The following is an 11,931-nucleotide window of genomic DNA, read 5'->3' on the forward strand; positions in this document are numbered from 1 at the left end:
TGACTTTGTATCCATTGGGGGGCAGGGGGCCACTGATGAATGCCTCAATATCAAGTGAGGCTAGGAGCTTCAGTAGGTCCAGGAAGTCACGTTTTAGTGTTTCTGATTGCTGTTTCAGAATGTCGTTGGCTCCGATATGCAGGGTAAGCTTGTTTAGGGAGCTGTGAGTAGACAGGATTTCAGGAATTTTCTCTGTTATGTCGCAGATCATCTCATCAGGGAAACAGAGTGTAGCGGTATTGTTTTTAATCCCAATGTGTTTAATATCCGAGTCTCCGATGAGCAAGGATGTTATAGGGGGCTGCGGCCTGCTAGCTCTTGATAGCCTTTGAGGCTGTGGCCTGCTAGCTCTTGATAGCCTCCTAGCTTTGGGGCTACCTAGGTTGTCAGATAGCTGATGGGCCGGTCCAATATCCATATCGGCAGTCGATACAGGGCTACCCAATAGCGGTTGAAATCTGTTTACCAGCTGTAGGGACATCAGTGGTGGAGGAGCAAAACTCTTCTTTCCACCTCTCACAATAATCCATGGTTGATCTGTGCTAGTGCTAACAGGGGCTATAGTAGCTAATGCAGGCCAGCCCGTGGCTGAGCTAATTTCCGGGTGATAAGAGGCAGTCTCTGAGGGTCCAGGGATCACTAATCTTTTCGGCTTCGCTCCCTGGACATTCCAGAGGACAGTATCAGTTTGTTTCCCCGAGATAGCACAGGCTTGGGAGGCAATGTTTTCGGGAACATGTGTGGGCAGTTTACCCAAGGGTGGGAGAGCTAGCAGACTGTTAGCATTCGTAGTATCTGTGATGAAAGATGCATGTACATTACCCGATGAGGGAGTAGCTAACGCTAAGTTAGCATTCGGCATCGTAGCTTCTGTGAATCCATTGGAGAGGGAGCTCTGAGGCTGTGTAGAGGTAATCCCAGTGTCTTTCAAACAATAGATGGTAGTTTCCAGTATTGCAATTTTTTTAAAGCAGCTACGAGCAACTTTTTCGATTGTTATTAAACAGTATAAATTTAATATCAATGCATCACATCTTACCTCTAATAGTAGACGAGACCAAAGCCGTGTGTATCTGAGATTGCTCCCTTAGGTGATTATTAAGTCTATAGTCTGTCTAAACTCGCGCCAACAGGGGGCTCTCTAGAGCGACCGGACCGGGTAACCCGGAAGTGAAACGCGGAAGTGAAACCAGGAAGTGAAACGCAGCTGCCTTTTTACGCCGTTTGCGCTGCCTAGCAACATAACATAAACAATGTGAACGCCACGCATACTCGCGGGAACATCTCTCGTTATATTCTAACAGGTTTTTTGGAAGTTATTTTGTGGTTATGGCCGAAGTGGCTGCTGCAAACCGTTTCATTTCAATTCCTGATCTGCCCTGGCTACAGACACACTAACACTGGCCGATTCACTCAGGGTTCAAGCGAGACTACTCTGCGTTGGTATCGTCGACTATTAGAGGTAAGATGTGATGCATTGATATTAAATTTATACTGTTTAATAACAATCGAAAAAGTTGCTCGTAGCTGCTTTAAGGTGGCCAGTACGGTGCCGCGTCTATGTGCCGACAGGCCGCAGTGCCGACAGGTCGCAATGCCGATCGCCCACAAGCAGAACCAGCTGAGCGAGGCGTGCAGCGTGTCGGTGGAGCTAACCTCTCCCAGCCCCCACGTCAAACCTAACCTCCCCCCATGCCTAAACCTAACCTCCCCCAGACCCTAACCCAAAACCTAACCTCTCCCACCCCCACGCCTAAACCTAAGGTCGGCATTGCGGGTGGTCGGCATAGCGGGTGGTCGGCATAGCGGGTGGACCCCGGCCAGTACATCCTTTACAGGGCGACATGCCCTTAGGTAACAGAGGGTCCCAAATCCACGCCAGGCAGGCTGGTAGATAAAGGCCGTAGGCCGGGAGATAGCAAAAGCAGGCAAGCGATAGCAGCGGAGCACAGCTTGTACACGACCGTACACGCTGAAGGCTACCGTACATTACTTTTTACTGAGGCCTATTGTGAGAATCTGAATTTATAATTGGGAGTAAGCATACAATTGTACTTGCACGTTACACATGGCAATACATGATTATAGCTATTTCTTAACAAGTATTCATAGAAGTTGCCACATGCTACTCAGGGCCTAAAATTCATTTAGAAAATTGTAACACAGGTGAATTGATCATTCTGCCATATACACACTCATCTATCCACAGTCCTGTATAATGATTGGACTGTCAAAACTGTCAAATCAAACACCTGAGCCAATCGGCTGCAGGCTCTTCAGCCTTGCACCCGCCCCCTTTTCTTGGTCTGGGAGGAGGAAATCACTGCCTCCCTCTCTCACACCTGCCGAGAGCAGACCACACACCTTGATGCAAGCAGGCAACAAACCTTGATGCATGTTCACCTTGACTGACATCGGACATTTGGAACCTGAATATTGGAAACTGGATGCAACACTGCTTTTTACACCACATGGGTGAGTGGATCCTCATTACAGAAAGCATGGAAATCTTTTGCCCCTTTCGGAACTGCTAACATAGCTTACGCTACTACGCAGTCCCTTATTAGTACACCGCCGATGTAGCGGAAACAGGTCGCTCCGTCTGCAAAATTGTTCTAACTACTCGATAAAGTTTCGCAAATGAAATTTCAAATGTACTTACGGACAGAAAAGGGTTGTGTGAACCTCCGCGGATGATGTAGAAACACTAGCGACACTAATAAACATGTTTAATCCCTCACTGAACCCCAGGTCTAATTTCTTCAAAATGAATCAGCTAGAAACACTCGTCTTCTTCTGCGCTGCTGTCATGGGTGGTGCGCAAAGCAACCATAGCGCTCGCTATCACTTCCGGCCCCTGGCGGCCGGAAGTGGCACTTTTGTAGTCTTTTGTAGTTTTTTGTAAGATGCGCGCAGAAGAGTTTTGGAAGCGCAGGCAGGCTTCGTGTTCGCGATGTCGGAGCATACATGCAGCAATTGCAAAGAACAAATTAAAATAAAAACGAAAGGATTCAACAGAACATCGCTTAAATCATTATCCAGTCCGGCCACAGCTAGATTCTGTTGTGTTCTCATCTCAGCACTCTTTTTATCAATGGAATACATTTTCTTGATAAAAGGTGCTCAAACCAATTCACAAGGTCTATTCTAACAAATGATTTATACACTGCCTGTTCTTGTAGAAATAATATTTTGAATATTTTTGACAAACCAGCAGTATGTAGATTGAGAACAAAATTCTTCAAATATCCAGTTCCACCCAAAACAAAAGAAATTCACTACAAAATAATGAATGACTTATACCCTTCCAGTGAATTTTGAAGATTAAGATTTGGATTTGAGAGCAATGAGTGTATATTCTGTAAAGGTGATATTGAAACAACTGAGCATCTTTTTGTTTCATGTTCTCACACCCAACTGTTCTGGAAATAATTCATCGATTGGTTACATGGAAAAAACACAGTAATGCCTGTTCTTGATTATAATAGTATTGTTTTTGGTGTAATATTAGAAGACAAAAAATTGGACCTAATGATCAATGTGTTACTAATCTTAGCTAAATTCTTTATTCATAAGGGCAAATATATCAAAACTCCACCCATCTTTACCTGCTACTTTAATGAAACCCAACTCTACATGAAGTCCCTGAAATTTATTAAATCGAATTTTACCAAAGACCTCTATTTATCTTTAACAAGTCTCTAGCCATCTTATGTTTTATTTATTTTAAATTGTTTTTATTTTTTGTTTTTTTTCGTGTTTCCCCCTGTCTGTCCTGTATTATGTGTGAATGTGCTGCCTTGTGTCTGTTCATGCTTGTCGAAGTTGTATACACTTGTGATGATTGCCTTACAGTTGTAAATTAAAAGTCAATGGTTAAAAAAAACAAAACAAAAAAAACAAAAAAGAAACATAGCGCTCGCTATCACTTCCGGCCCCTGGCGGTCGGAACCGCTATATCAATCACATTACACATGAAGTCAGAAGCCCTCACCACGTGAGAATGGATGTCGACAGGTTAATTGAAGAGGTGTCACCTTTTCCATTAAAAGTGGAACAAAAGGCAATTTTAAAAGCATTGGTATACCGCAAAAATGTATTTGCTGTCCTGCCAACTGGATATGGGAAAAGTGCCTGCTTTGGTCTTTTTGGAAATTTAATGGACAAGGTAATAAGCCTGATTTTTACTACTATTTCCCTACTGATGATTACTTTGAAGTACTACTTGAATAATATTGTTGTAAAGTAACTAAACTCTACAATCTGTCATGACTTCGCCAATGTTTTTAATGTCATGTGTTTCTATTAATGTTTTTTAAAAATATTGTGGGGCCGGTAGTACATGTCTCCAATTCAGCTATTAAAAAAAAGTAACATACAGCCAGCCATGTGATTATTACAGTAATTTTGTTAATAGCTTCCCCTATTTTCCATTGTTTATCTTCCAGCGATAATTACAAAAAACTACAAAAGACTACAAAAGTGCCACTTCCGGCCGCCAGGGGCCGGAAGTGATAGCGAGCGCTATGAGCGCTATACGCACCACCCATGACAGCAGCGCAGAAGAAGACGAGTGTTTCTAGCTGATTCATTTTGAAGAAATTAGACCTGGGGTTCAGTGAGGGATTAAACATGTTTATTAGTGTCGCTAGTGTTTCTACATCATCCGCGGAGGTTCACACAACCCTTTTCTGTCCGTAAGTACATTTGAAATTTCATTTGCGAAACTTTATCGAGTAGTTAGAACAATTTTGCAGACGGAGCGACCTGTTTCCGCTACATCGGCGGTGTACTAATAAGGGACTGCGTAGTAGCGTAAGCTATGTTAGCAGTTCCGAAAGGGGCAAGGAAATCTTCTGCCATCATTGCTAAAACCAACAATGCAAACAGTGATAAATGCTAAGCTACATGCCAAGATAGATGCTAAGCTACCATGCCAACTACAGACTTCACTATACATGCAATTTGTAATCAAGCCATCACCCAACAGTGTCTGATCTGATGAACTGATGTCCTGCTGCTGTTGTGGAGGAAAGCCTGCTGCGAACCCTGGTTGGGCTTCATAGCTGGAGCTAATGGATGGCTAAACCAGAAGAATCTTGAAGAACTCTGGGCAGGCTTCAAGCCTGACTCACTCCTACCATAGGCCCCATTCCCGTTGGGTGGTAGAACTGTAGACTTAGACTAATCTCTAATCAATTTTTCTCTCCCCTTCTCCCTCATTGCACTACAAAGGTCATATGGGTTGTGCAATAATTGTCATAACCATTGTCAACTTAAAGCACTTTAATCACAATAGTCACTTTACAGTGTGAACTGAATTGAAGGCTTTATGGGATTGTGCAATTGCATAGTATTTATGACGGGGAAGAAGATGGGGATGAAATGAACAGAAATGTGATTATGACTTAATGAATTGATTTGAACATTGATGGGCTGAACTGAAATCACCCACCCTTTTGTTATTTAAAATGCCTCTTTATATTTACTTTATTTTTCTTGATTTAATTAAAATGTTTTTTGTTATGCATTTTCATTTTGATTATCCAATACAAACCGGTTCTTGCCATTCTGTGTCGGTGTGTTCATTACTCTTCCACCAGCTCCATAGTCAAACCTGGAACTAGTCCATACTCTACTATATACTTGATTATATATCCATCTCCTATTTACACTTATTCCAGCATAAGTGCTACAAAATCCCCCCCTTACATGCTTCACATCGGGGGGATTTCTAGACTTTAGAGGGTATTTCTAGACTTGTGGGTAAGAGGATACTACGAGTCTGGTCAACATCAGGGGTCTTTGAGGGTCTTTGAAAGGGGACCCAGCAATTTTATGGATTGTTAAACTTCATTATTTCATGTACAAGAGGCTAACAATTAGATAATGTAGAATAGAATCTCTACCTACAATCAAAAATATTTTCAGATTTGGGTCAGAGACACAAATTATCAAATGAGGGTCTGTGGCAGGGGCGGTTCTAGGCCGTTTTTGGGTGGGCTTTAGCCCACCCAAAAATAGTCTCAGCCCACCCAAAAAAATAGAGGCAAAAAAAACTTTTTTTTTTTTTTTTTTTTTTTTTAATCCCTCTCCAAATCCATGGTGGTCATTAGTAGCAGTTTCTGACTACACTCAATGCGCTGTGTGCATGTTTCCCCCCCCCCCCCCCCCTCTATGTTCTTAGGGTGGGCTGAGACAAAAATTTAGGGGGGTTCAGCCCACCCGAAAAGTTTCTAGAACCGCGGCTGCGCAGGCGCTCCCTCCTCCATCTATCTGCCTAATCCCACATCACTTCACACAGGTCACACACACAGTACAGCAGCGAAGTGGTCCTCCACAGTCCACACAATCGTTCTCCCCCCTCATAATCAATGAAACTGAGGTGAGCATTGAGCAGTCAGAGTCGTTAGTAGTTACTTAATTAGCGCATATTGATATGCAAATTAGCACGTAACGTTGTCGTAGGCTAAACAAAAGAACTTGTCGCTGTGCCTGCCAGACAAACAGGTGGACTGGAGGAAGGTAGGTAGGCTACCATGGCACCAGCCAGCCATGTCATGCTAGCTCGCAGTAAGCGGGTGTAAATGGATGTGATGTTTTTTGAGAAACATATGGGCATAAGTGACAAACATTTTCAAACGGGTCCCTTGTTATCTGAATGAAATTAAGCCCTTCAGAATCGCAAGTGGCTGCTTTACACAGCCTGTCTGATGTGATGGATAGCTTAACTCATTCACCGCCAATGACGTCTTTGACGTGTTATCAGAAATAGCCCTCCCCGACAATGACGTGTTTGACGTGTTTTTGTTTTTATTGGTGCAGCGCCTGCAGCAAACACTTGCCCAGCCTGTGACACAGACACAGGTCCCTGCCTTCAAAGGGTAGCCGACAGCACGCGATCAAACACATACCGCAGCTGTTGTTTTGAAATTGAGCAAGAGGAAAAGCAGCAAAACGGGTAACGCTTCCTTGTGCAGACAGGAGAAACGCCATTGAAACGCCCTCGGCGCGCTGCACGAGCTGGAGTCGCCTTCCTCTGTGCCAGCCAGGAGAAAACGGGAGAAAGTAATCAAGAGATGTGTTTGATCATCGGAGGAATGAGGAAATGATCGATCAGTTTGCGAGGGCGGTGAGGACGTGTTGAATAGCCGAGGGGAAAACGGGAACGATCATAGATATGACAGGGAGACATGGACGAGGACGGGTGTACCAGAACAAATCAAAATAAACACAGGAACAGCTAGGCAGCAGCGGGCAGAAGGCAGTCACAGCAGCCCGCTGTCCTTCTCAAGAGCTCTTCAGTTGGTTCATGAAATCGCTGGGCTGCGTGCCCTCCAGTGTTGCTCCTGGCCAATCCCAGCGCCACAGGGCGTGGTTATTGCTTATCCTATGTGGGGTTAGAAATCTAAAAGGGGGATCGTGTGTGTGTGTGTGTGTGTGTGTGTGTGTCTGTCTGTCTGTCTGTCTGTCTGTCTGTCGGTGTGTCTGTCTGTCTGTCTGTCTGTCTGTCTGCACACTCACTCACACCGAGTAAACTGTATTGTTGAATGTAAAAAAAAAAGCACTTCATGTGTATATATATATATATATATATATATTTTTTTTTTTTGTCATTTGTGTCCTAACGAATAATATTTACATGTCTGATGTCAATACAGTTCAAAATAAAAGAATTGAGAGTGAGTTATGCCTGAGATTGTGCCCTTTTACAAAAATTGCCTTTTCTCCTGTTTATTTTCTCTGGGAGACCTTCTGGGGGAAAACAGGGTGTATATAAATGGCTATAAGTAGAGTACAGAACATGCTAAAAGCTCACTTTTTTTTCCTGGTGAACCCAGAGACGTACATCTTCATTTTGAGGTATTGCAAATCACTCTGGTGCTAATAGATAATTTACTGTGGGTCTTGAAAGATGACCAACAATTATGAAAATCTTTGGCCTGTGCTAAATATTGGCAGTCCTAAACTGGCCCTGAATGAGTTAACATGCGTGCATGGCATCACTTATGTCTTGCTGTGATGTTAGTTCAGTATCTCAATAAAAGTTCTTACAGGCTTGTTATTTCCCTCTAAGGCAGGGATGTCAGAGATACGGCCCACGGGCCGGATCCGGCCCACGGGCAGGTTTCATCCGGCCCGCGAGATGTTTTGGAATATTAAAATATATATATATATATATTATTATTATTATTAAATTCGCACCCCATTATCATGAACTACGTGTGGCTAATAAGCAAGCTAAGAGTTCATTCATAAGTTAATTAACCTGCACTACAAGGAAGTATGTCAGTAGGTCATCAGGTGTAAACAAAGCGCCATGATGCCACACTGGAATTGAATCGCGCATTCAGCTACCTACCAAAAAACAAAAGAATCAACAAGATCAGGCACGGACTGCATAATCGGGCACGTCGGGCAAATGCCCGGTGGCCTGGCCTGGCCTGGCCTGGCCTGGCCTGCAAAAAAAAAAAAAAAAAATTGTGCCCGCAGTCAGGCCACTCACTGAACAGCAGGCCAGGCGCCGCCTACTGGTTTACTAGTGGTTTTATTACTTTATTCAGGATTAAAGTGGGTGCATCTCATTGTAAAATTGGACTTGGCCCAAATTGGGCTTCAAACGGCCCAAATTGGGCTTCAAACGGCCCAAATCTGGCTTTAAACGACCCAAATTGGGCTTCAAACGGCCCACATCTGGCTTCAAACGGCCCAAATTGAGCTTTAAACGCGTCGGCCCGTATCGGCCTGGCCTGCTTGGTATCTAATGCCCGGCCTGAATTATGATCCCAGTCCGCCCCTGAACTAACCTGACGCTGCCAGATGGACGGTATAGCTCCACATAGGTTTCACTAAACCAGTCGATCTGGGTTTGAAGTCACCAGACCCGCTGACGGAGGCGGGCACTTTGTCCAAGCTACTTGGCAGGTGATTGGATGACCCATCTGTCTATCACCGCTGGTGGGTGTTAACTTCAACCAATCAGATCGCGGAAGGTGCCTGTGGATGATCTCCGTGGTATTCATTGATTGAGTCCTCGCGGTCGTAAAGTCACCTTCGAAGCATTTAGTTAGATTATAACGAACTAGTTGTGTGGCTTAGCCTTCCCAAATGTTGAGGGTCGTTTTTTAGAATTTAATACATAGAATTGGGAACATTACATTCAATTTCATTCAGACTGCCTGTCACTTCCGCGATGTTGACGAGTGAAAAGAACTACAAAGACCATGTACCCACTACTTGCCCAGACGAGCCTGCCCGCCTACGGCCGCCGCTGATTCGTCGGCCCGGCAATGGCCGGCATGGCTCGACCAATCATCTTAAACTGCCTGTGCGGGTCCAGACCGTCACGGAGAACCAAATTAAATGTGAGTTCACGTGACGGGCGGTTTACCAGGCTACCCCTGAACAAGATGCTGTCGAAAAAGAGAAAGGTTGACACGGAATGCAGGCAGTTTCAAGAGAAATGGAAAGAGCAGTATTTCTTTTGTTAAGTAAATGGGTAAATGAGTCGAATTGATTTTAGTAAAAACAAAATCCGGCCCCCATGAGGTCTCAGTTTAACAAATCCGGCCCTCTACCTAATATGAGTCTGACACCCCTGCTCTAAGGGAGTGCAAGGCAGATATTTAAACAGCCTTGTTTGTGTACAGTACCAGTGGCATGGGAGTAATAAAAAGGGATTAAGGACCAGGACCCCTGGTGGTCAGTAAGATGGGCTGGTTGAGCCAATGTTAAAATGATCTTTATTTATTATTTATTTTTGCTTTAAAACTATTTTTTAATTTTCTGCTTAAAGTTCATGAAAAAAGTGGCATTCTTGTTTTTTCACACAATAATTTCATAATACCATTTGTAATGCCACCGTTGTAGTGCTGTTGTTCAAAATTAAAGTACATTTTCTCAGATTTATTGGTGTCTTTCTAGTCACACAATTTAATAGTCAGTGTTTCCCATACACTGATCTATTTGTGGTGGTACACCCTACATAGATTTTGACCCCCACAAATACTGCCACATATTAATTTAAACTAGTTGACTGCAAACTCCTGCTTTAGTGCTTACAGTATATTATTATCTTGTCGGAATATTATTCCAGCCAATAAGTTAGGAAGTTCCCTTTTGATTTAATATTACTTTTGTTTTGCCTACAAAGCAAAATGTTACTTCACTTGAAACTCCCCTGAAGTGATTTTGGTATTATTTATGCAAGCATAATTCTACCATATAGTAACCTGTATGCAGAATATATATAGTATATATAGGGAAACAATTATTGTTTCATTGCTGTAAAACCACAGAACGGTAAAGAAGATATTGATGTGTGTAGTTCTTCATAGATCTAGTCTCTTCATTTTGATCTCAAAGTGCGCCAGTTTGATCCATTTTTACTTGAAACTGTACAAAATTTTCTTCCGGGGGGGCATGCCCCCGGACCCCCCTAGGGGTTCAGTGGTCCATGACCTTTGGGTGGGCTGAGCCCACCCAAAGCTCTGATGCTAAAACCGCCCCTGGTCTGTGGCCATAATGCATACTAAATCAGAGGCCCTTAATAATATGGAAAAGTTTGAGAATCACATACTAGCTTAACTACATGTCTTACATTGTCGTATTCTGACCTCAGAATGCATTTTGTAACTCACCTCCAATTGAAGGGATGTTCTACTCTGGACTGCTGTAGTTGTCTCTTTCTCCTTCTGTCAGTATGTTTACATGGACAGTTAAGTCGAGCTATGGTTATAGCTTGATTAGGCTATTTACTCTGACTGTAACTGTCCTTGTCCCGGGTGGGAAATTGATTAATTATGGAATCATGTCGCCTCCACTACGATAGGTGGCGATATGCACTCTTTCAGCTTGTGCGTCACCGCAGGCTCCACTAATTCTAACAACTGGTAGCAGCAAGTCTCTTAAATGCAAATGGTCAACACAAAGCCGCCCCTTGTTAGCTCAAGGAAATCCAACATGTGTGGTTCTGAAATAAACAGAGTAAACTATCAAAAGTCATGCTGCCCACAAAACCAATCACAGGTAAAGCAATGCAAAAGGAGTTCAGGATATTAACAGGTAGAAGTAGACATAAACTTAGGATTTACTATAATCAGAGTAACAAGGGTAAAGTAGTTTTTACTACAGGCCAGCTCTAAACATTGCGTGAAATGAGAGGGTTGTTAAAGGCAGTGTGTAGAGCAAGGATACTCAACTTGCTTTGCCCGGGGGCCACTTTCGTGAAATGATAGAAGACCAGGGGCCAGTTAATAAACAATCAATATACATTTTTCTGTAGCGGATTGTAGGTGTCAGACGGAGTTTAGTCTGACAATGTTGTGCACACCGGATAGTTACTTCGGTTAAGTACATACATAAGTGCCTGAGTAGCGAGCAGACGGCGGTATTTGACAATTTAGCAGCTAAATCATAGATTATTGAAAGATATTCCATATTCCAGACTGAAATGCTATAACAAGTGTGAGTATTTGCCAGAATTACATTAACATTTGGACACTTATTCAGCGGGTATCTTGCATGTTGCGTTCAGGTGCACTGTAAATTATTATATATTATTTTTGCAATTCCATCGCGGGCCACACAGGGGGCGCCCGCGGGCCGCATGTGGCCCGCGGGTCGCCAGTTGAGTATCACTGGTGTAGAGTGAGGTAATTAAGGTGATTGTGGTGGGCAGCTGTGCAAGGAGGTGGAAGTGGGAGAGGTGAGTGGTGGATTATGGGAAGTTGAGTCCAGGATACCAGGAAGTCTAGCTTGGGATTTTTAATGACACTTATGCAATGATGCTGTAGGCCACACATATTTGACCAACCAGGGCCAAACTTACTATTTTGACTATGCATGGTCCTATGTGTACCGAATGCAATTCTAACCACTAGATTAGTTGATAGTTTTGTGGCCTTTGTGGTCCCCCTATTGGTTGATTTG

This window comes from Poromitra crassiceps (genome assembly GCF_964638095.1).
Source record: "Poromitra crassiceps genome assembly, chromosome: 9".
Lineage (NCBI taxonomy): Eukaryota > Metazoa > Chordata > Actinopteri > Beryciformes > Melamphaidae > Poromitra > Poromitra crassiceps.